Below are 25,804 nucleotides of genomic sequence, written 5' to 3'. Positions count from 1 at the left end.
GTCCCTAACTGATCCTGGGTTCTGCTGAAAGGCAGCATGCAGCACAGCATGGAGCCCGGGAGTCCCCCGCTGACCCCTTGCTCCATGGCTTTGAAATGCATAAGAGCCACTGCTAAGGAGTCTTGTACCTTTCAAAGCAGGCACGCCCGCATGCAGCCTGGAGTCAGTGGGACTTCCTGCTGGCCCAGGCTGCACACGGAATTCCGCATTCCTCATTTGAAATGTACAAGAGCCCCATCGGGGGAGAGGGGCTATTGGCTAATTGAGTAGTCGATGGAAATTCCATCGACTACTCAACTAGTCAGTTAACCGCAGTTTAACATCCTTAGTATCATGGGCACAACATGCTGTCATCTGAAGAAGTGGGCTGTGCCCACAAAAGCTCAAGATACCATCTACATGTTTTGTTAGAATTAATTATGACTTTCAAAAGCTCTAAACTATGCAAAGACCATACACAGTGTTTCATAACGCAGAATCACTAATCACAGAAGCTACTCCAGTCTCACAGATGACACCTCGAATGTGACCGAAAAATGGGCAAAGGCTGGAGGTTCCACAATCATTTAAATTATTTTTTGCGGGTATATACAGCTTCTTTTGTTTTCTTTGTTATAACTGCAAGGAGTATAATAAATCAAAATGACCTGATAAAAAATGTCAAAATTTGAGTCCTTTTTCTCCTCCGCTGGGGCCAAATTGCCCTCCTGGACCTCACTCTGATAGAAACTGTGCACAGTATGTACAAGTCTAGCCAAAATTTACAAGACATACACACCTATGGCTAGTAGCATATCAGGCCCCTCTGTGCAAAGTTCAGTACAGCTAATATATGCAGTGGTATGTGACTATGCAGCTCCAGCTGGAAAGCACACAGCCGTGCAATACAAGAGCTCTCATGACAGGCTGTTTCAGGCCTTACAAGCGTCTATCAGCTGCAACCAAGCCTAGACCAGTTTTCCTCTCCCTTATTTGCATAGGCACGCCCTCCTAGAACGCCATTGGCCAGCTGCCTCGCCTGTGCTGGTCGGGCATCTCATTAGCATGTGCCCCGCCCCGCAGGCGCTGATTCGGCAGCGTGGGGTCGCTGCAGCCTCGCCCGGCTCCCTGGTTGGCGGTCTGGGCTGTCCGTCGGCGGAACGCTGGGGGCCGCACTTCCGCCTTGGTGTCAGCGGGTCTCGGCCCGGGGCTGCTGCGGGACCAGGTGAGGTAACTCGCTCGCGGCCTGGGCCCCGGCGGGGCCCCTCAGGCGGGGCTGCGGGTAACGGAAGACGAGGCCCGGGCCAGAGACAGGCGCCTCGTCCCTGAGCCTGGCGCGGAAGGGACCCAGAGCTGGGCTGGGGGACGGGACAGTGACCCGCTGGCACCGGGATCCTCCGCCCTGGGACGCGGGGAGGGGGACCTGCGCCCGGGGTGGGGGGAGAAGGGCGGTGAGGGAGCCCCCCCCCCGGAGCAGGGTGGGACCCACCATCCCAGCCAGAGGCCGAGAGGCGGGACATGCCCCCCGCTGCGAGGTTACCCCCGGACTGACACAACCCTCTCCTGGGAGGGGGTGAAGCCCCGCATCGGACCCTGGGAGGGAGACCCCCCTCCCCCAGACTGGGGCGCAGGAACCCGCTCAGCACCCCCAGAATGTGAGGCAGGAGGCCCTGGTCAGTCAGTTTCTGTGAGGCCGTTTTTTCTTGCAGAGGGGTGGGAAAGACCCCGGAAAGCTAAAGTCGGGTCTGAGGGGGAAAGACAGCAGGGGAGAGCTTATCTGTCTAGCAGGAGAAAGGGAGCTAAGTCTGTATCCTTCCCTATGATGAGGGGTAACTGCTTTTCCTTCCCTGGCAGAAAGGGCTGTTTTTATTGGTGGTTCAAGCCTCCATGTATAGTAAGGCCCTACAGCTGAACACATAACATTAGATCTAAATCCTTACTGCCAGACTCTTTTGCCCCTAAATTGCATTGCATAAATGCACTGAATCTTACCACCATAGGGGGCAATGTTTTTCATTGCACGTGATTCTTTAAATTGGAAGGCTTCTGATCTGGAGAAGTTGGGAACAAGCAGTGGCAGAAGGTGCCGATGAACCTTTTGGGAGGAGAGCAGCTGACATAGTGTGTCTAGTTAGACCAGAGCTCCATTCCTGTGGACTTAGGGAAGGCAAGGACAAGAGTTTGCTGTACTCACAAAATGTGCAGAAGTAGAGCTTGGTTTCAGCATGGTTTAGGAGCATGGGGGTACAGATTTCTTCCTGCTTGAAGTTCTCTTTCTCTCCAGCTGCCACTTACAGCCCTTGTCACTGCATACCCCTTGATGCTATATTCCTCCAGCTATCCACAGCATCCCCCTCTTGCAGAGCTTCTGAAAAGGAGCATGTAGCCTGGAAAAAAAAAAGGGGGAGGGGAGATGTTTATCTCTCTCAGAGGCTTCTGTGGCATGTTAATATATGTTTACTTTTTTGGCTATTTGTCTAATATGAGTTTTAATCCTTTATATGCTGTCTGTTCATTTAGCTTGTGAACTCTTTGAGGGCATGGTCTGTCTTCCTGCAACACATACTGGCCAGAACTTGAAAACTTCATACTCTAGAAGCACATACAGTTTTGTATGTACCTGTGTCAGGCTTCCAGCTCCACCAATGAATATCTGCAAATGTATGTTCAATGTTAATAGATATTTACTTTCAACTCTTGTGAATTTGTTTGAGTAAAGTGTTTTATTTAAAACTTCAAGTAGCAAAAGTGAAGACTGATTTGTCAGTGGATCACTGTTTCATCTTTTCCCCCCATCTGTCTTGCTAACATACATTTCCCTTTCTTCAGCATTGTCTACATTGACAAGGAGAACTTTTTAGGGATACTCATTGCATGAATAACTGTTTATTTTACTGATCCTTTCAGAGGTTGAGCACATCTACACTGTGATGTTCACATTGACATTTGGAGGCACCCACATGTATAACATCTTACAACTGTTCTGGGACTCCTGAAACTCACCAGTGTACTTCCTGGAAGCAGGTTTTTTTCGGCAACCTCAAAATTTGAGGCACTGTGTTGTGGGATAGTGCTAGAACTAGTTGAAGTAGCACTGAAACACAAAGCATTACAAACTGTTTCTTATGGTGCCTTTTCATTTAGCGTATGTCTACGCTTGCTCCCTAGTTCGAACTAGGGCTGCAAATGTAGCCAACCGAAATTGCTAATGAAGCGGGGATTTAAATATTCCACTCGCCAGCTGATTCAAACCATTTTTTGAGGAGTAGCAAGGGGTTTGATTCGAACTAACGTGTCCCGGAGCTCACTTCCTGGTTCGAATCAGCTGGCGAGCAGAATAGTGCACGAGCGAGATTATGTTAATGAAGCACAGGATATAGGACTATAATAGATTTTAAAGAGAAGCTAGATAATTTCATGGAGGTTAGGTCCATAAAAGGCTATTAGCCAGGGGATAAAATGGTGTCCTTGGCCTCTGTTTGTCAGAGGCTGGAGAGGGGTGGCAGGAGACAAATCGCTTGATCGTTGTCTTCGGTCCACCCTCTCTGGGGCACCTGGTGTTGGCCACTGTCGGTAGACAGGATACTGGGCTAGATGGACCTTTGGTCTGACCCATTATGGCTGTTCTTATGATATTTAAATCCCCGATTCATTAGCAATTTCAGTTGGCTACATTTGCATCCCTTGTTCAAACGAGGGAGCAAGCGTAGACATACTCTAAATGAAAAATGAGGAGTAACATTAGTTCAAACCAAGGGGTTTGATTCGAACTAATGTGTCCCGGAGCACACTTCCTGGTTCGAATCAGATGGTGAGCGGAATAGCATGCTGGCGAGATTATGCTAATGAAGTGTGGGATATTTAAATCCCCGCTTCATTAGCAATTGTGGTTGGCTACATTTGCATCCCTAGTTCGAACTGGGGAGCAAGAGTAGATGTCCCCTTAGTGTAGACAGAGCCTTCCTCCAAAATAATTATTCACTCATGTGGTGTGACGCTCTAATAGGAAATGTTTTAAACTTTGATTCTCCTTGTTCAGTTAAAGCAAAAAGAGAGATTTGTAACAGTTGAATTTTAAATGAAGGTGTGCTGAACATAATGGACAGTGAATCTGGAAAGATTAATACATTGTTCTCTGGGCTGTGTAGTGAGGAGACTCTGACTTGTAGCAGTCTTCTGACTTGAGAGAGGTTTCAGGGAAGCTGCCTATCAGCACACCTCAATTGGTTTAACTTCAGAAGGTAATCTGATAATGAATTCTGAAAAGGAAATATTGAAACAGCTGCTCTCAATACCTACAGCATACATTTCATGAAGAAGAATGTATACTGTTTTTCCAAAATTAGTTCCTTGGACATGCCAATGCAGTTTCATAAATAGATTGCAGAAGTTAAAGGCACAAAACAACAGTTAGATTACAGACTCCATCCCTGGGAATAGTTGAAGTACAGTCATTATTCTGGAGTAATTTACCCTAGAGTGGACTCCTAAATTAGGTGATGGATAAAAGATTTGATACTCATCCAGAAGTTTAATTGTGTGCATTACTGTCTGCACTGGTTAATTGTTGTGGCCATTTGGAATCATTTTCATTTGTGGATATTTTTACTTCTTTTTTTAGTTTTATACTTAAGAACAGTTACCATGTTCTCAGTAGCTTTCCATAACAGTGAAAAATATTTTTTTACCTTAGGTAGTAGCTTTTATAAATAAAACTATAATGTTACTTGTATGTGTCTCTTATTTTCAAATGTGTACTTTGTACTCATGAAACTTAAATACAAAATAAGCTTCCCAATGTCTTTCATTTTAGTGTCTCACAGCACACCCATCAGTCTTTTTGGCTTTAAGATACTTCATTGTATTTAAGTAGTTTTGCATAGATCTAAATATATGCCATACAGTGACTGCTTGAAACCAGGATTTACACATAAGTACTCTGATACTTTAAGTGAATAACTTGCATTAGTCTTGTAGAGCAAGTTGCCCTTGAACATTCCAATGCTACATCAAACTTGTTATTTAAGACTTCCTCGTACATGTCAGCAATCTTTTCCTGTCCTTCAATCGATGTTGATTTTTGTCACCTGAGTTATTAAAATTCCTCCTGAAAAGAAATTTCTACTCTACATATTTAGACAACATAGTGACATAAATTCTTAGTATGTTTGTTTACAGTTCTTGTCATATTCTTTGCAAATAACTGTGTGATTATGTATTTCTGCAGAAATCATTTACTATATTCTGCATAAAGTATTTAATATTTTCCCAGAATATTCAGTAAATATAGTTAAAAAATTGCTTTATATTTTTGCTAAATTAAATGAGTTGATAATAGGCTTGTCATGGGAACTTCCTTATCTGGATGAAAGAAATGTGAATTGTGAGCAGTGGAAAAATTGGTAAATCTGCTTGTAGACAGAGTTTATTGGAATATGCAGTACAGTATTTTGAATATTTGCCCTGCAGCATAATGTAGAATTGATTGTAAATGAAAGTAGGATTTTATACAAACATATTGGCTACGTCTACATTGCATCCCTTTTTCGTAAAAGGGATGCAAATTAGACGTATCGCAATCGCTAATGAAGCGGGGATTTAAATCTCCCCCGCTTCATTAGCATAAAAATGGCTGCCGCTTTTTTTCAGCACGGAGCTTTGCCGGAAAAAAGCGCCAGTCTAGACGCGGATCTTTCGGAAAATAAAGCCTTTTCCGAAAGATCCCTTATCCCTCTTAAAATAAGGGATTAGGGATCTTTCGGAAAAGGCTTTATTTTCCGAAAGATCCGTGTCTAGACTGGCGCTTTTTTCCGGCAAAGCTCCGTGCCGAAAAAAAGCGGCAGCCATTTTTATGCTAATGAAGCGGGGGAGATTTAAATCCCCGCTTCATTAGCAATTGCGATACATCTAATTTGCATCCCTTTTACGAAAAAGGGATGCAATGTAGACGTAGCCATTGTGATTAAAATCTTCTCGCATATATTTGTGTGAATTCTGTAGTGTAGGGTATTGCCCTCAACCTTCGCCTTTTTTAGTAATTCACTCATAGAGAGAAGGTGAGAGAACAGAATTGTTATTCTAAAAGATTCAACGTAGCAAACTGTATTAAGACACTAAACAGTTACAATGTGTGTCAAATGGGATTTAATATTAGCCTTAAGTGCTGTTAAAAACACATTGTGAGCCACCTATACAAAAAATTAATGTCTTTTCAGGATTACTGAGGTATAAGAATAAACTGAGCCTGTATTTAAGTATTTTAATCATACTTTATTTTCATTCTGTTTTAGAAAATAGATTCCTGGCCTTGGCAAATTCTGCAAAGTATTTCAATATATTTTACTGTGTACAAGCATTTCATTTCATCATCTGTTATCCTTACTCCAATAAGAGGTAAGATCAGTAGGAATTCCAAAGTTGTCTAAAAATTGCGTGGAAGTAGCAAGCTTATTTATTTTTTGTACTAAATTATCAGTGGGTAGAAGACCACTTATACCCACAAAATGTGCATGAGCTTGAGTACCTCCATTTTGTTGTTGAGTTTTGTAGATACAACAGTCACGTACACATGTGGCTAAGGGTGTATACAGTTACAGAATTGGACATGCACTTCTAAAGTTGGTCCTTTCCATATTATTATCAGTATTATAAATCTGGGAATTGGAAGGCTTAAATGTTAGATATTTTTGCTGATGGTAATTATGTTGTTAATTTAGTAGTACTGGTAAAGATGTATGTATTAAAAGGAGAGGGTTTTTTTGTTTTGAAGAATTTGATTTCCTTTTCTAAGGTTTTGCTAGGAATTTTCAGAAACCAAGTGTTGCTAGATAATTTTCTATAGTGAAACAAAAACTTCTTGAGTTGCAAATGAAACTGCAATACATTTCTTAGTGACTGAGTTTGAGGGTTATTGACACTGTTGCAAAGTGGTTAGTCTGTAAAGTAGACTAACAGTTAGAGGAACAACTTTTTTTATGAGAATTGTATTATAAATAGAAATAAATATTCTAGGTCAAGAAGTTAAACTGTCTTAGTACTTTAATTCTTGAAGATCACAAATGTGTTATTAAGACTCATTCCAGTTTACTTAAACATCTGTACTCTGAATATTGCTTTTGAAGAGATAGTAAAATCAGAGTTTCTGCTATAATGCTAATTTTCAGAAACTTCATATGATGAAGCCTTTGGTAAATAGTCTGTGGGACTGTTTGCAGGGTGCTAGTGCTCCACCATTGCGTTCTTTCCCAATAATTGCTGATGTATATAGAAACATGGCTGTTTACTGGTAGCACTGCACTATGTTGGTAAGTCACTAGTATCATAACAGATGACTTTTTTTGTATTGTGGCTATTTTCATGACACTTCAAGAGTAGGTCTCCATAGAAATGGCTGATAGTGAGGTACATTGTACCGAATAAATGTATAATTAGATGTATATGAAGAAAATTGATGCATAGAGGCATTATGCTTAATAAGATGCATCTGGGTGCCAATGCCTATAAACAAAACCTGTAATGACTCTTTATTGTTCTCTGTTGTTTTTCTGCTTTGCTGTTTGTGTACAGTAACTGTTCTAGCAATTCTTAAACTTTAATGGCCAAGTAATGGCATTGGTCCCAAAAAGTTATGTGTGATTAGGCATAGGACCATGCTAGCAAAATATGAGAGCAAATGGATGTGTTGCTTTTCTCTTTCACTAGGTATGCTAGAGTGAGTGGTATGAAAATGGTCAGAAATGATGACATCTAGCTGATTGTTTGCCTGTTGCTAAGAGTTCAGTATTTTTGTGGGCTTGCAATATGGTACTTATGTACTGCAGCAAAATGGATGGGTAATACTGCTACTCTACCTCATGTACCAATTACTTAACCAGAACAGTATTATGATAAACCTGTTGTTGTTTGTTTAAACATCCTCTCTAAGCAAATTTACTCCCAAAATGGTCATTATGAAAATATTACTCATTGGTGTGTGTGTGTGTTTTTTTTTTTTTTTTTTTAAAGCAATCATTTTATGACTCTTAAGTTTTAGCTGACATGAAGGAGGGAGTGGGCAAACTTGGAGGGGTTCTTTGGGAGGGTGGGGAGTACATTTTGTCTGTTTAAAAATTTTGTATTGTAGTGTGTTTAAAAAAATCTTAAAGGAGGGACTCGGCGACATATGAAATTACTAAAGGTGTATAAATCCAGGGCACGTTTGTAGGGATGTGTCTTTTTTTTCCCCAAGCCTTAGCAACAGTAGATAATGAGACTGAACATCCGATATGTGCTCTGCAAGTCAGCATTGAATCTCTCACCGATGACATGATGGGTATGTTGGTGGAAACATCCAGTGCCACCGAATGAGCTTTATGTTACTTCCTTCCATCTCCGTTTACAGCAGTCCTGCATCTTTCAGAGTCAGCAAATTAAAAAATAGAAATAAACAACCATTTGGAGAAAAGATCCTGTTCAGGGCCTGTTTCGGGCTGCAGGATAATATTATAGTTAAGGATACGATTTAGTCTTCAAAATCACAGGTTCTGTGACTTTACCAGATCTCTATAACTTCAGCTGCAGCTCGAGCCAAAGATGGAACAGTGGGGTCTGCCCCCCTGCTCCCAGCTTGAACTGTCATTCCTCTCCCTCCCCTCCATAGTGCTCCAGCTGTGATTTTCTCTGACTCTCCCCTCCCCCCCCTTGCACCCCTGTTATTTTTAGTAAAAGTCTGGGATGGGTCACAGCTCCCGTGAGTTTTTGCTTATTGTCCACAACCTGTCCGTGACTTTTACTAAAAATAACTGTGACAAAATCTTAACCTTAATTATAGCCATACTTTTGAAAGGATCTTCCAGAATTTAAATCCCATGGTGAGGTGGGAATGGGGAGAATACATTGTATAACAATGCAAGCAGCATTTCTAATGTTTCCTAAATATTCTCTCTGCTAAGAGGAAGGGTAATATGAATGCTTTTGTAAATAAGAGTCAGACGAGCTAGTGCTAGACCATGGCAAAGCCTCCAAGATAAAGATCATGGTCTCTATTCATTGCTTTATAAGGAACAAATGAATGTTTCTTGCTGTTAAGGTTATGTGGGAAGTAATTTGGCTATGTAATACAGTCATTGCAAGGCTTTCCAAGGTATTCACCTTCAATTAAAGAGTTGCATGATTTGCAACAGGATGAAACAAATTAGAAATACAAGTTTTGTCAGAACTGGGAAGAAATGATATCACATTGAGGTTCGCTACTGCCGTACTGGAGAAATTCTTTGTTAATATGACTTGCAAGTGGCTTAAAGATAGTGCTACATGCACTAGGCTTGCTTCAATAGAATTTACTAGCCAGCTCTCATTGTACTATTAACCTTGCAGCAACAATTGTCTCCCAAAAGGTGATGAGCAAGATAATTTCCTCTAGGAACCAATAAGGGGCAATTAATTTTGCAAGTCGGAGAGGAAATGTGAATTTTTTTTTTTACAGGATAACTAATGTCAGTTGGTTTTTCTGTCTCTTTTCCCTAAGTGTATGTAGCATTGTATACCTTGAAATAATGTTCCCTGTGGCCTTGTGAATCTAAAAAAGAAATTAAGTAATTTCGTGGGCTTTAACATTTTTTGGGGAGGGCACTACAATACTGGATTAGTTCTCAAGGAAAACCCATATGGTAAGGTTAATGCTAGCATAATCCCTAAACAGTATGACTTCAGATGGATTCAAATAGCAAAAGAGTAAATGTAAGGTTCAAAAGCAACCGGGCTGCAATGGCTTCTGATGAAATATTACTGAAGGTCTGCATATTAGGGATGTTAAATTTCGATTAATCTGCTAATAGAGTAGTCAATGGAATTTCCATCCACTACTCGATTAGTCAATAAGGGGGGAAGTTCGCTATCCCGCTGCGCCTCTCCCTTTCAAATGTGCAAGAGCCACATTTCAAAGGGAGAGGCGCAGCGGGGAACCAGCACAAACAGGGATCAAAGCAGTCCCCGCTTGCATGGGGCCCTGGCTGCTGTACCTCTCCCTTTGAAATACGGCTCTTGTGCATTTCAAAGGGGAGAGTCAGTAGTCTGGACCCTGCGCGAGCGGGAACTGCTTTGGTCCCCGCTTGCACCGTTTCCCCTGCTCTGCTTGTGCTTCCCCTGTCCCTCCCACATGGAGACAGTGCCAGGGAAAACCAGCTTTTAAGCCGACTCCCCACGGCACAGGCTCCTGCTCTTCCCCCCACTTGGTGCCTCTAATAGAGGCAGCAAGAGGGTGGGAGTGACTAGTCGCTTACATCCCTACTGTATAACTAAGAGAGGGGAAAAATTGTATTTTTGTATATAAATAGCAACATCCATTAGAGGGCTTCAAGGGATCCAGAAGTGTACCTTTTCTATGCCTCCTGGAAACGAAAAGGTGGGGCAATGTGTGTTATGATTTGGAGGTGTCTGCTTTTGCACTCTGGTGAATCCTTGATTTTCCTTTTGGGCTTCAAATGAATTCATCTTCCATGTAATATCCTAACATGTTTGGTAGTCCGCTGTCTTTGGTAGTGCAATAAACCAGGCAGATTGCTAGCAGGATCATCTATAAGTTGTTTGGCAGAGCTTGTCCATAGCATCTGCCATGTGTTTTCTGGAAGCTGGATGGAGAAGACCTTCTCCAGCTGTTCAGAATTGGTGGGACTTGAAATGGAAGTGAGGTGAGTGAGCAAGGTTTTTGTGGAGCTTTTGGTTAGCAGGAGCTTTCTTGCACTTATGCAACATAGCTATTTCTTGCAAGATGCTTGGCGAAAGGATATCTGCAAGGAGAATTTGGTAATGTGAGTGTCTGCAGATATATTTGGCTGACACATTGTAAGCCAAACTTTCCGAGATGTATTAGCAGTGTCATTGCCGACCACCATGTCAAGCATTCTAGAAAAGAGGTGATAAATTTGGTTCTTGATCAGTTTAATAACATGCTCCATTTGTATAGCATTCAGAAATGAATGGCCAAGAGCACCCAGTAAAAATAATAAATCAGGTTTAAGATTCATTATTAATAGAAATAAATGCAGCCTTCAGAAAAGATTTAAAAAATGGCTGAAGGCCAGAGTTTCAGCTGGGTGTCACTTAAATGTTTCTTTCCTGCAGCATACATAGAAAACACAGCCAAGCACTTTGCACTGCTCTCCATGTTGGGCTTGCTTGTTGAGGGAATTTAATTTCTTTTGTGCAGATTTTGGTTGAGAATGTTGTTGCAGTCAGGCTTTGAGAGGAAACAAATTAATTTGCTGAGTAATTCCTCCTTTGTGTTTCACCATATAGCTGCATTGCTGTTTTCTGGTTGAACTAGTAAGTATGTGATGATAGCAGCAGGTATTTAAATAGTAATTTTTAATTAGGTTATCATTAATAGGTCTACCAATTCGTGAATTAGTTGACTAAGATTAATAGTCATTGAAGCTATCATTTAGAGATGAAAACAGCATGTTTTGACACTTTCAGGAGAGCTCTAAGAAACAAACAAACATGAATATTATTTCTGTTCCTTGAAGTACAACTGATATTCTTTGGTTGAAGTGAAATCTGCAGGAATTGGAACACTGGCTGTTTTTCAAGGAATCCTGTTGTATGACTCTTATTCTTTATTCTTGTGGTAACCTTTATACTAATTTGAAAATTGTTCCTTGCAGTTGCACTTTAAAAGCATCTTTTCCACCACAAACTGATAACCCATATTTATAAAGAGCAGAATAGTTCTTGTGGCATGTTTAGTTGGGCCATTGCCATGTATAACGTGAAAGTCTGACCAAACTATTTTTGTTGAATTATCAGTTTGTTATAGTAGTAGCTACTTACTGCATTAACAAAAGGAGAGAGTCTGGTTTTTAAACTTCTGTCTTTCCAGAGGTCATATGATTTTAGTAATAACTGAATAGTATTTATACCAAATAATGAGTCTTAACAGACCCTTTTCCATTGGTCTTTGTGATTAAAAAAAACAATTAAGTGAGGTTCTGTCCCCTATTCTTGGTTTGCAAGCATACTTTTTCTGGATTTATTAGCCCTCTTCATTATGTTGTCTTAAACATTACTGTGATATCCCTGGGCCAGCAAGATTGCTCCAGGTCTTTCAGGAAGGTTAATGAAAATGCCAGTAAAATAATTTCTGTATGACACTTCAATTTATCATTGCAATTATGTTAAATGTAAACTACTAAAAATCAGGGGAGTTAATTTTTTTGACAACTGTTTGTGCCTGCTTCATTTAAAAAGCAGCTTTTTCTTCTGTGTAGCATAGAAAAATTTCAAAGCTGCATGAAGTCAATGTTCAGTTGTAAGGTTTTGCAAGAACCATAATGTGGTACTCAGAGCTGCAAACATTTTGAAGTTAAAAACTTCCTACATTCTCAATGTATTTGTAACTCTTGAGGTTCTACTGTACTGCTTAACAATGCTGGAATCCATGTTTGAAAAAAGAATACAGATTCTTAAAGATAGTCGGGTAATGTAGCAATTTGTTAGTTTTCCAGCACTTGTGTATAATGCCAGACTTCAACTTTTGAGCTCTTTGGGCAAAGGATGCTAAAGATGTAGTCAATCAACCAAATTTCAAGTCATCCTGGTGAGCTACATTCCATTCAAATTAGCTACGACTTTTCCTGCTGTCAGTACTGACATTTTCATAGGCACATAAATTACTTCTCCATAACAGTAAACCTGTTTCAGTTAACTATTTTGCTTTTGTTGGCAACATTGTTTCAATTTGTTTTTAAGGCTTTTTTTGTACATTTTTTTAAGAGGTGCCAAATATGTTAGGAACTTATCGTGCAAAGGAAGGGGCAGGGAGGGGAGGAAGTCCTGTATTGCTAGAGACCTTCCCCCTATGATATATAATTAAGGGCCTATTAAATTCTGGTCAATTTAATGGCCATACGATTTTAAAATTAGTCAATTTCATGGGGGTTTTTTCCTTCATATTTTTACATTTGAAATTCCAATGTGGTGTAACTGTGGTGGTGATGACTTTTTCTTCTCCCCAGGAGAGGGGTCCATGCAGGGATCAGATGTACTTGCAGATACTTTTGGGGCTGCAGGAAGCTCTATGGCTGTGCAGCAGCCCCAGAGACCTGCAGCTGGAGGAGGTTGTTGGAGCTGGAGGTATTTCTTGACATCAGATTTTTTAATATTGGGTTATATTCCAGGTACTGGATGGAACTTTTCTGCATATCCCTTCCAAGCATAACCCCATCTACCCTGTTCAGTCTGCCATGTCCCAATCCTGTCTCTCCTTCCTACTCCTCATTCCTTGTGTCATCCTATTCTCATCATCAGGGCTTGACAAACAGCGGCAAAACCTACTCACCAGCCCCGCATTGTGCATGCGCAAGACCCGCATTGAGCATGCGCGCACCGCCGGTGAATGGGGCGACTGGCTGAAATCTACTTGCCATTGGTAGATTCAATGATTTGTCGAGCCCTGCTCATCATTCTAACCAATCCTGTTTTCCATTTCCTAGGCATTTCTAATCATATTCCCAATCTGTTAGCCCAGCAAATCTAACTCTGTCTCCTCCAAACTCTTTCCCAGTTTATCTCCACTGAAGCTCCTTGTCTCCAGGCATTTTGTACAGCTAGTTTAAATCCCCCCCCCCCCTTGCTGGCTACTCATCTGATCTTTCCCCACACCCTGGCCTCTACTTGCTAAACCCCTCTCATATTCCCTCTTCACACTGGCTCCCAGTCTGTCCTTCTCCAAATTCCTAGTCCCATGTCAGTGTTGCTTCTTAACATTGGCTCCTTGCCCCAGTCTCTTTGCCTAGCTGGTCCTACTCTTTCTCCTTGCATCTTGAGTCCTCATCAGATCTATCTCCCCTCTACTCTTTTCCCTTGGCCCATTGATTCTTAGTCCGAGTCTGGCCTGCTTCTATGGCTCTAAGTCCAGTTCCAGTGCTCCCCAGTTCCTTCCTGGTTCTCAGTTTTCCTTGCCCTTCCAGGCCTGGTCTTCTCCTCCAGCCCAGTTGTCAGCCCATGTCTCCGTCCCACATTACTTCCACTGTATCTCCCATTCTCTCTGCTCCAGCTTTTGTCTGCTCAGCAACTGAATCAGATAGCTTCCTCCTCCGTACTTCTAGGACTTAGCAACAGGTCATTGAAAGAATAGGAGAGATGAGGGTGAAAAGAATGTATTTTCATGTAGCCCATTCCTTGGAAACAGATAAATTGTTTAGGCTGAAATCCCCCGCACTCCCACCCTCCAAAAAAATTCAGTCTGAGGACAGAATCTGGCATGGAAAATTGCAGTCTTGGCAAAAAGTAATAAGCCATTGAGAACAGCGTCTTATATTGTAAGTGTTGGTGAACCCTTTAAGTGCTGTGTCTAATACAGCCTGTGATATTGTGCATATGTAGAGATCCTTGAACCAGTACGTACTGTGCGTAAAACAGTGCAAATCAGATATTTTGCAATAAATTACAGGTCATCTTTACACAGCATTATATTGGGAATGTTTTATCATAATTAAAATTATGGTGCAGGTTGCAGAAATGGTCTATAGAGATCAAGAGGAGAGACAGCTTTTGATCTGTGGTGATGAGAGAGGTGTTTTAATCTACATATTCATGAAAAGAACCACTCTTAAAATATTCTACTGCTCAGTGCAATGGAATTTGAAATAACTGAGGACTTTGCCTTCAAAAGCCTAATTCTAGTACAGTGTCTCTTCAGTAGACAAATCACCTGATATTCATTGCTGTGTAGTACTTAACTCTTTCTCTTTGGCATTAGTCATACTCAGATAGAATTTTCTTTATGATACACCATTTATCACAGGAGCTTAAGCACCACTGTGATATAAATACAGAAGAGTCTCCATTATCCATCCTTTGTTTATCCAACATTCCGTTTTATGCGACGTGCTGTCCGCTGACATGACTTATTGGCAAATAAGAACGCCTCATGTACAACAGCCAATCACAATCAGTGCCGCACTCCAACACCATACATACCTAGTGTGCTTTTGCTAACGATTGTGATTACGAGTGCAGTCGTATTTTTGTTTGACGCCAGCATGATATTATCGAGCTAGAGAAAGTGGATAGATTGAGTCACAGTGAGGGAGTGAAGGCTCTTGACGCAGCACTAATTTACGTTGAGCAACAGAGGGAAGCAACCGCTACAGACTTACTGCTGTTCAGATGGTGGTGTGATCTTGCCACAAAGAAAAATATGGATGCCCAAAAACAACTCCCGATCACTCATTTTCTGTTTATTAGTATTCCGTATTATCTGACATTTCTGCTATCCGACCATCCTCCCGTCCCATTTAAGTCGGATAATTGAGACTCTCTTGTGCTTAGATTCTAGGTTGACTCTGATATAATGGTAATATTCTGAACTGAGGCTGGAAAGATGGTCCAGAAGGTCTGCTGTGATGCTGCTGTGATTGATCTTCTTAACTAGACCTGCTAAATCGAATTCAGAGGGCACCCCCATCAGCAGCCAATGCCCCAGCTCGGAATAAGGGAAGCCAATGTAAGCGTTTGGTGGCTCCCCGCATGTACCAACTTCTGACTGCTGCCTCTGATGTTGGGAGGGAGGGGCTGCATGTAACAGTGTATGTTAACCAATGTGACTGGGCTCATTGGTTAACCATGTACACAGTTACACTTTCACATCCCTAGTTTTTAGACCTCAGGCCTATGGGTAGGGGAGACTTTTTCCTCTAAAGTGACCTCTGGCTGATGTTAAACCCCTGTAGTAAGGGTTAGATAACAGTCTGATATCTTGACCATTTGGGGATGCAGGTGTCTTCAATTAGTGACATTTAAAGCATGGACTGTGGGGTTAAGTCAACTCCTGTGACTTTATTCCGTGGTTCCTTAAGGGCATTATTCCTTCTTAGAGTTTTAAATTAGATACCCCTCTTATAAGCCTCAGAATCTTTCCCAGTTTAAGTATTTCACGTGATTTTTTTTTTTTTTTTGCATTCTTGGACCTCTCAACTAAAGGAGCAGGTGGTCTCTTGACACTGGCATGCCTGATTAGTCTAAGGAAAAGTGGCATTTTGCACTGTTATCCTTTTTGATAAGGCAGCCTTCTAATTCCACCTCAGTCAAGTGGTTGTCATTTAGATCTTTCCTTGAAAAGAACAGTTACATCAGTCTCATAAATGATGTTTCACATTTAAAGTAATTTTGTATATTAATTAGATTTTAAAATATTCCACCTGTGTAGAGAATCTTAGAGGAGCACCACGAGGTAAGTGTTCAAAGTTCTCATGGAATCGTAGTTAAACTGCCAATGATATATTTATTAATTTAAAAGGGGAATTGCACAGCTAAAATATGTGCAACATGTGAAAAATTCCCCCAATACTGTTTTCTGTTTGTTCTAGAGATCACTTCTGTAGATCTTCAGAGAGATCTTTTAATGGTGTTCATTTTCATGAATACCAGTACTTCATGTCCACAAACTCTGCCTGCACTTTGCAGATGCAAACATCTGTTAAATGTTAATGGTTGAATGTGCCTCCAAATAGTTTGATGCCTGCCTGCCTGCCTGCATGCATGCAGCTGTTATCATTTGCTCCCCTGAATGCATTGGCATAGTAGGCTGTGTTAGGGCTAATACAAACGCATATATAGATTACTGATAGAAATGTAGCCGTTAGTCTGGTGTAGCTGAAACAAAAACCAGGACTATATAGCACTTTAAAGGCTAACAAGAAGGTTTATTAGGTGATGAGCTTTCGTGGGCCAGACCCACTTCCTCAGATCAAATAGTGGAAGAAAATTGTCACAACCATATATACCAAAGGATACAATTTAAAAAAATGAACACATATGAAAAGGACAAATCAAATTTCAGAACAGAAGGGAGATGGAGGAAGAGGAAGGAGGGGAGGTAAATGTCTGTGAGCTAATGATATTAGAGGTGATAATTGGGGAAGCTATCTTGGTAATGGGTAAGATAATTAGAGTCCTTATTAAAATTTGAGTGTAAAGTGTCGAATTTAAGCATGAATGACAGTTCAGAGGATTCTCTTTCAAGTGTAGTCTTAAAAGGTCTTTGAAACAGGATGCAGGTAATCATGTCATTGAGACAATGTCCTTTCTGGTTGAAATGGCAAGAAACTGTTTTTTCTTTGTGATCCTGTCTAATATCTGTTTTGTGGGCATTGATTCTTTGGCGAAGTGTCTGAGACGTTTGTCCAATGTACATAGCAGACGGACACTTTCGGCACATGATAGCATAAATTATATTTCTGGATGAGCAGGAATATGTGTTCTTGATCTTATAACTCACTTGGTTAGGTCCAGTCATGGTATCAGCAGAGTGAATATGTGGACAAAGCTGGCAACGGGGTTTTTTGCAAGGGAAGGTACCAGGGTTGGTATTAGTGTGGTATGTCCTGTGGTTGTTGGTAAGAATCATCTTGAGGTTAGGTGGTTGTCTATAGGACAACCATATATAAATGTTCATTCAAAAGGCATGTGGAAGTATTTGGAAGTGCATGATGTATGCACAGGAACAATTGTGTGGAAATTGGGTCTGAGATCTTCATGAAAGGCACGCTTGATGTTGCAACAGAATACAGAAAACATTGAGACCTTTTTTTTTAGGATTTTAAATTGGCCGTAAAGTAGAATGAGACATGTGGAAATTGGTAATTTGTTCTATGAAGAATTAAATATGCATTACATTTCATTATTACTGAAACTTAAGTTGCATGTTGGGAGGAAATTATTCAACGTGTGGACACTTGGTAAAAGTTTTGACTGTTCTGTATAGATTTTCTGCTGACTTCTGGACATCTGTGAAGAACGATATTAACGTCTTAAATATTGTGTTTCCGGCATATAGTGTTGTTAGGGGTTTTTTTTAGGTGTCCATTTTTCCTACATGATGTGCTCTACAAAGAGGGTACCACTATTATGTTCTTACAAGATTGAATAAGAAAAAATGCCTGTCTAGGGTTTAATGTGACTTTTCACTTTAAAAGTGGTTTGATCCTTATTTCTAAGAGGAAAACAGAGCACTAGCCATATTTGAGCTTAAATAAATGTGACTCTCTTGGAGAAAAGGGGTAAGGCCTTGCAACTTGTTTTGCATGGGCAGAGAGCCCTGCACTTCACTTACGCCAATTGACTTCGGTGGTCTAGTCTCTCAGAACAAGTTGCAGTGTTAGAGTGCAAAAAGCATTGCAATCTGCTAGATAGCTATGCTTTGGCTAACAATGTGATGTCTACACTACAGGACAAAGTTGAATTAAGATATGCAACTTCAGCTACTTTAATTACGTGGCTGAGGTCGAAGTACCTTAACTTGGCTTTTGGCACTTTCCACGCTGCAGGAAGTTCAAGGGAGAACACTCTCTCCTTTGGACTTTCCTTACTCCTCATGAAAGCTGACTACCTCTGGAGTGCCCCTCTCAGTTCAAATTAGCTGTCTGAACTAGATCCACTAGTTTGAACTCTGGAAGATTGTCAGCAGCAGCTTTGATCTTCCCCTGTAGTGTAGATGTACTGTAAGTAATTGTTGTTGGTGGAGTGGGGAAACCCAGTGCCTTGGGTTTACCAATGAAAGGGAGGGTTAGAGACAGAAGTATAGTAATCTGAAAACCTAAAGGTGAAATTAGAAAGCCAAGGATCTTTTGTATGATTGAGCTAGAATACGTAGTAGTTTAATGCCCAAAGGAATGTATCGACAGAATAAGTAATGCATACCTATTGCTATATCTTAATAGTTTATATTCAGCAGGTTACAAACAGTATTTGCCATATCAAATGTTTAAGAAAAAATCAGGGTGTTTTCTTATCCAGGTATTTGCTTTCTAGTGTTTAAAGAAACTAAATGTAAAGCTGACAGTCCCCTATTATAAACAAGCCTTTCAGTGGCTTTCTTTCTAGTCATATGACTTAGTCTAGTGTTGAGATGTGCGAGTTTAACTTATGTTCTTTACATGGGATTTGAAAGTGTTAGTATCTGTAGTTTCTGTTGAGTAGATTTCTGCATCTGCCTTTTTGGTTTAAGTGGCTATTGGTGCTTTTGTGCAATGCTTACTGCAACAAATTATTTGCAATGTTCATTCTATTGAGAACATTGCACATGTTGTTTAATGGCTTTACACTACTTTGTCCATAGTTACCTGGATATGCTAAAGTGTGCAAACTTTGAGATGAATTGCTGGAGTTGCATTAGCATTTTGGTTGTAACTTACTTTGATCGAAGGGAGTTGGTCAGCTTAAACCCTGCATCAACTAGGGTTGCCAGGTGTCCGGTTTTCTACTGGACAATCTGTTTTTTTGGGCCCTCTGTCCGGTAAAAAAAATCCAGGAAACACCAGACATATGCAATGTCTGGTATTTTCTGGCTGGGCGCCAGACGGAAGCTTGGCGGGGGGAGTGACTGGGAGGCTGGCCTTGATCAGCGCTGGGAGCCCTGGTTGTGTGTGAGGAGGAGGAGGAGGAGGGTCAGCCCGGTCCATGCTCCTGCTTGCTGGTCAAGCGCGTAGTGGAGCCGCAGCTGGACTGATTGCGCGGGACGGGAGCGCCCTGAGATCTGCACAGCCCAGGTCAGTCCTGCTCCCCCGCTCCCTCCTTCCCAGCCGGTTGGTTGATTCTCCCTGACTTCTCCTCGCGGACTTTCTTGGCCAGTCCCCCTGCTCCCTCTTCCCTCCGCCACCGGTTCTGCCTCCCGCTGGCTGGTTCCTGCTCTGGATCTTCCCCGGCCAGTCCCGCTGCACCCCTTGCCAGCCCTGCTTCTGGCGGCTAGTTCTCCCCTCCTCCTCCTCCTCCTGCTGAGCTCCCCCGGCCAGCTCTGCCCCCGCCAGCCCCTCCCCCATATCCCGTGGCCAGCCCCATTCCACCCGACCTTCCCCCCCACCAACCAGCCCTGCTTCCTGTTGGCCCCCCCATCTCCCTTGGCTAGCCCTGTTTCCCCCCTCCCGCCCCGTTAGCTCTATTTCCCGCTCCCCCCTCCTCCTCCTGGCCAGCACCACTCCCTTCCCAGCTGGTCCCTCCCCCCATTAAGCGTATCCGGTATTTTTTTTTTTTATGACTACCTGTTAACCCTAGCAGTGATCCTATCCCTGTGATTACTGCAGAGATTTAAACTGAGAAGCAACTTGCCTCCCTCCCCCTCTCGAGCCTCCCCAGGCCCCCAACCCCAACCCCCATGCTTAACTGGTTCTGCAAGGCTGCTGGCACAAAATGGTCTTGGAGTTGTTTTGTTTTTTTTTCTCAACAACTTTGGTTCCCCCCCCCCCCCCTTTTTTTCTTCAACAGAATTTTTTCCCGGTGTTTTTTTTGTGGCGGTGGAGGTGTTTGGTATTTTTGTTTCAACCATCTGGCAACCCTAGCATCAACATTTAAAAATTTAATACTGAGTGGAATTTGTGACTAAATGACTGGTGTTTGGAATTTGATTTCATGTTCCTAAGTGTTCTAGTTTTAATTACTTTACATTAGAATTTGAATTTCAAGAATTGGTGTTTGTATTATTAAACTGTGCTCTAGGGCAGTTCTAATCACTTAATGGAACTTAAGATGGGAACGGTGGGAGTTTAGATTCACTTTTAATTTGGTAACCAAGCTTTTAAAAATAGTGCCTATCCTGCTATGCACTTAATAACTTAGGGTATGTCTACACTACCACCCTAGTTCGAACTAGGGTGGTTAATGTAGGCAACCGAAGTTGCAAATGAAGCCCGGGATTTGAATTTCCCGGGCTTCATTTGCATCTTGCCGGGCGCTGCCATTTTTAAAGCCCCGCTAGTTCGGACTCCGTGCCCGCGGCTACACGCGGCACAGAGTAGGTAGTTCGGAATAGGAAGCCTAATCCGAACTACCTACTCCGTGCTGCGTGTAGCCGCGGGCACGGAGTCCGAACTAGCGGGGCTTTAAAAATGGCGGCACCCGGCAAGATGCAAATGAAGCCCGGGAAATTCAAATCCCGGGCTTCATTTGCAACTTCGGTTGCCTACATTAACCACCCTAGTTCGAACTAGGGTGGTAGTGTAGACATACCCTTACAGAACTATGATAATAAAATCAGCAGCTTTTCATGCTCCTGTACAAATACATATCACAAATAACTGATCAAATTAACTTCACCTTTTCTTTCCCCAAAATCTGAGAAAACTGTATGAACTTTGCTCTGTGCCCTGAACATCATTAAACCTGAGCACTCTATGAATGAAGGCAGTGAATTCCAAAGTCTGTCCCAAAGAATGTTCTGCTAGCTGTTTTCTCTCTTTTAAGCTGGCTCCCCCCAGCACTGGCTCTTGCTTCCCACACCCCCTTGCTACCTCTGATACAGAGGCAGCGGGGGCCAGAATGGAAATGCCAGTAGTCGATTCGAGTACCTGATAAGCCCACTCAACTACTTGCTTACATCCCTAGTCTGCATTAAAATTTAAAAAATGTAGAACATCACCAGAACGCAATTACTGGACAATTAGATGAACCATGTAGCCATTGCGAATCAGAAATACAATGCTAGTACGATGATCATACCTGATGAAAGGTATTCTTAAAAACTAATTTGATTCTAGGCTTGTCGTCTTTTACTGCTTGAAATATTCAGATCATAACACACCATAAAAACTGAGAGATGTTATTTACAGCCTTGTGACTGAAATTGAGTCCCATTCAGTATGTTTATGGTAGAGACCTAATATGGGAAATATAAATATTACAGATGTTGAACATGAAGCAAACAGGATGTTTTTGTCCTCTGCCATTTCATCCTTGGGTGAAGTAACTATTTGCTACATGTTTTCTTTAGTGAGAAGCACACTTGATCCTAGGTCTTTGGTCAAGGAAGTCACAAACTGAAAATTAAATTTGTTCACACATACTGAGATTTTGTATAATCTCAACAGTATGAGAGAACTAACTTTAAAAAGTGACACAAGCATCGAATTATTATCACACTGATTTAGGAAATACAATCTAGGTGAGATGTACTGAACAACTAGACCATTGCAATGTAAAAAGGGTGGGAACTAAACCACAGATAATTTAAAATATTAGAGTCTAAGATAAATTCACTAAGGTGCTGCAAAGCTAAAATTCTTTGCTGCATATTGGTTATTGGAGCATGCAATATTTAATACTGATATTGAACCTAAATGCTTTAGAACTACATATACATGCTACCTCATGCAGCCACCATTCGGAGTGGACAGCAGCAATAAATTGAGTCACGAACAGTGGGGGAGGGAAAATATTAGCACATAATACTGATGAAAACCCTACATTTAAAACCTTAGTTTCTAAAGCATCTAAATTGTTTCATGAGGGCCTTCCAATTACCAGTTGCAACCTGTTTAGTTTAAGCTTTTGGCTTGGAATAGTTGTGGTATTTGTTGCCTTTAGCCTTGCACCAGATGAAGTTGGATTCCTGTAATAGAATACAAAGCACATTCCAGCATAATGTGAGTGTTTGTGATGTCAGCTGACTGGGAAGGAGAACCCAAGGTTTGACTGTGGCAGGTAACCATTGGGGCAAATACCTTCCAAAAGACTTTGTAACTTAAGTCTGTCCATGAGTAGTTTTAGCACTTTGGGCTCTAAACTTTTTAAAAATAACTTTATCATCATATTATTACTCCCTTAGGGTATGTCTTCGCTTGCAGCCTAATTCAAACTAGGGCTGCAAATGTAGGCATTCGGAATTGCAAATCAAGCCCGGGATTTAAATATCCCATGCTTGATTTGCATCTTCCCGGCCGGGCGCCATTTTTGAAATTTACAAGCCCGAAGTAACTGCCCACGTCTACACGTGGCAGTGAAATGAGCGTTCGAAATACAGACCTAGTTCGAACTACCTGTTTAACCTCATTGCAGGAGGAATAACAGGTAGTTCGAACTAGGGCTTTATTTCGAATGCCCGTTTCACTGCTATGTGTAGACGTGGGCAGTTACTTCGGGCTTGGAAATTTCAAGAATGGCGCCCGGCTGGGAAGATTCAAATCAAGCACGGGATATTTAAATCCCGGGCTTGATTTGCAATTCCGAATGCCTACATTTGCAGCCCTAGTTCGAATTAGGCTGCAAGTGTAGACATACCCTTACTCTGTTCTTAGACCTGCTTCTTATTTGTGCTGATGTAATTCTGTTGTCTTTAGTATGGGTTTCTCCTCCATTACATGAATGCATTTGGAAAAAGTAGAGAGATCCATTGTACCTGAATAAGAGGCCACAGTAGACCTAGTTTGACTTCAGTTTGCAGGCTCTGTTCTGAAAGCTCATCTTCTGGGTTTTGAGATAAAAACACTGTATCAAACTATTGGTGCCCAAATGGCCTTATCTCGTTTTCTATTTCAAAACCAACCAAACCATTTTCTACATATCCAGGCTCCAGTTCACTTACAGATTATCAAGGTGTGTTCTGGATTTTTTTTCACCAGTTTATTAATCCTGACAACACATTTGACAGTTAATTATGGCATCACAAAATTGAGGCAGCTGGGACCTAAGAACAGAAATTTGGAAGGCTTCTAGTGTGATCCTGGATATGTTGTTTAATCTTCTTTGGCTTCGTATAATCAAGACTAAACAAAAGGTTAAGACCCTGCCGAAGACTGTCAAGGAAGAGCTTGGGTAGAACAATTTAAAATATCCTTGAGTTCAGTGGATGGGGGAAAATGCGAGTAGTGAAACCAAAAAAACTCTTGCCATTTAAAAAAAAAAAATTACAGTGAAAGCTTTGGCGCTCATGGGAAATGGGGGTTGTGGTTTAATTGAATGTGCCAGATAGCAAAGGTTATTGCTCTGTCTCCGCCTTCTACTGGCAGACCTGGCTTTTGGCAGCACAAAGCAGGCTGAGGGCAAAGGAGGCACTTGCTGATGACATAATCCAGCAGTGCCAGCTGTCAGAAGCCCTGCAATGGCCAGCTGAACAGATGGGAGTCAGGTGTGTGCACCTGAAACACGGCAGTATTTGAGGCAATGCTGGTTAACAAAGTTTTCCAGTTAACAGAATGCCAGATAACAAAGCTTTCACAATAGTTGCACTGCCCTGCAGGCTGAGATCCTATCTACACAGAACAGATAGAGTACAGACTGTGCAAGCTTGCGTACATGACTTCCTGTCAAGGTTTCAGTCTTTCCTAGAGAAACTGTGGCATGATTGTGGACAGTTCTCTAAATCTCTAATAATTGATTGCAAATAAATCCAGTGACCACAACTTCCAGTAACTATACTCTGAATTGGATGGATACTTTTGACTTGAAGTGAAAAGATATACACCAGTACCTTGAGCCATCCAGTCTTATCCAATGACATTTTTGTATCTTTCTTTTTCAGCTCTTTTTATCAAAGTCTTTGTTTTTGGTTGCCCAGTAGGAGAGCTTGTTGTACTGGAAAGTCCTGTATGAAGTACAAATGATGATCTCTCTCGTTTTATTTCAGATAAACAATAATTTCATCTGAAGCTTGAAAAGGAGGGATACTGCAAGCTTCCAACATTGTTAATACACAAGATTGCTTTTTAAAGTGAGTCGGCTTTTTATAACATGTTACATAAAACTTTAGTGCGTTACTTGAACAATAGTGAAAACTGGTCCAACCTTTGCTCCTGTGTAAATTACATGGCCATGGGATAAGAGGGAAGGTCATTTCTTGCATTGAGAACTGGTTAAAAGACAGGAAACAAAGGGTAGGAATAAATGGTAAATTTTCAGATTGGAAAGGGGTAACTAGTGGTGTACCTCAAGGGTCAGTCCTGGGACCAATCCTTTTCAACTTATTCATAAATGATCTGGAGAAAGGGGTAAGCAGTGAGGTAGTAAAGTTTGCAGATGATACCAAACTGTTTAGGATAGTCAAGACAGAAGCAGACTGTGAGGGACTCCAAGAAGATCTCACCAAACTGAGTGATTGGGCAACAAAATGGCAAATGAAATTTAATGTGGATAAGTGTAAAGTAATGCACATCGGGAAAAATAACCTCAACTATACGTACAGTATGATGGGGGCTAATTTGGCTACGACAAATCAGGAAAGAGATCTTGGAGTTATCGTGGACAGTTCTCTGAAAACTTCCACACAGAGTGTAGCGGCGGTCAAAAAGTCAAATAGGATGCTAGGAATTATTAGGAAAAGGATAGAAAATAAGACCCAGAATATCTTACTGCCCCTGTATAAAACTATGGTACGCCCACATCTTGAATACTGTGTACAGATGTGGTCTCCTCACCTCCAAAAAGATATTTTGTCCTTGGAAAGGGTTCAGAAAAGGGCAACTAAAATGATTAGGGGTTTGGAGCGGGTCCCATATGAGGAGAGGTTAAAGCGACTGGGACTTTTCAGTTTAGAAAAGAGGAGACTGAGGGGGGATATGATAGAGGTCTATAAAATCATGAGTGGTGTGGAGAGGGCTGATAAAGAAAAGTTATTTATTAGTTCCCTAAATAGAAGAACTAGAGGACACCAAATGAAATTAATGGGTAGCAGGTTTAAAACTAATAAAAGAAAGTTCTTCTTCACACAGCGTGTAGTCAACCTGTGGAACTCCTTGCCAGAGGAGACGGTGAAGGCTAGGACTATAATAGAGTTTAAAGAGAAGCTGGATAAATTCATGGAGGTTAGGTCCATAAAAGGCTATTAGCCAAGGGATAAAATGGTGTCCTTGGCCTCTGTTTGTCAGAGGCTGGAGAGGGATGGCAGGAGACAAATTGCGGTCCACCCTCTCTGGGGCACCTGGTGCTGGCCACTGTCGGTAGACAGGATACTGGCTTAGATGGACCTTTGGTCTGACCCAGTACGGCCGTTCTTATGTTTGTGAATGCAACAAGATGGAAAAAACATTGACGGCTTATGATTTTTTACACACTGACATATATATTGAAATACACATTATTACAA

At 41.5% G+C, this 25,804-nt stretch overlaps 1 protein-coding gene across 5 annotated transcripts in view; it reads left to right on the top strand.

Annotated features, from left to right (window-relative positions):
• Nucleotides 1–1,069: 1,069 nt before the first annotated feature.
• Nucleotides 1,070–25,804, top strand: part of OSBPL2 (oxysterol binding protein like 2) — a 67,261-nt gene continuing 42,526 nt past the window's right edge. For 3 of the 5 annotated variants that reach the window (XM_075901092.1, XM_075901094.1, XM_075901097.1), the window contains exons 1-4: nt 1,070–1,204; nt 2,500–2,640; nt 6,270–6,372; nt 24,350–24,433. The gene's annotated coding sequence lies outside the window, so the exon portion shown is untranslated. Of the gene's footprint in view, nt 1,205–1,382; nt 1,653–2,499; nt 2,641–6,269; nt 6,373–24,349; nt 24,434–25,804 lie in introns of those variants that run through there. The other 2 variants (XM_075901093.1, XM_075901095.1) reach the window with 2 other exon arrangements.

The sequence above is a fragment of the Pelodiscus sinensis genome, chromosome 18 (genome assembly GCF_049634645.1).
Source record: "Pelodiscus sinensis isolate JC-2024 chromosome 18, ASM4963464v1, whole genome shotgun sequence".
Taxonomy (NCBI): domain Eukaryota; kingdom Metazoa; phylum Chordata; order Testudines; family Trionychidae; genus Pelodiscus; species Pelodiscus sinensis.
This window is presented reverse-complemented; position numbering and strand designations above follow the sequence as displayed.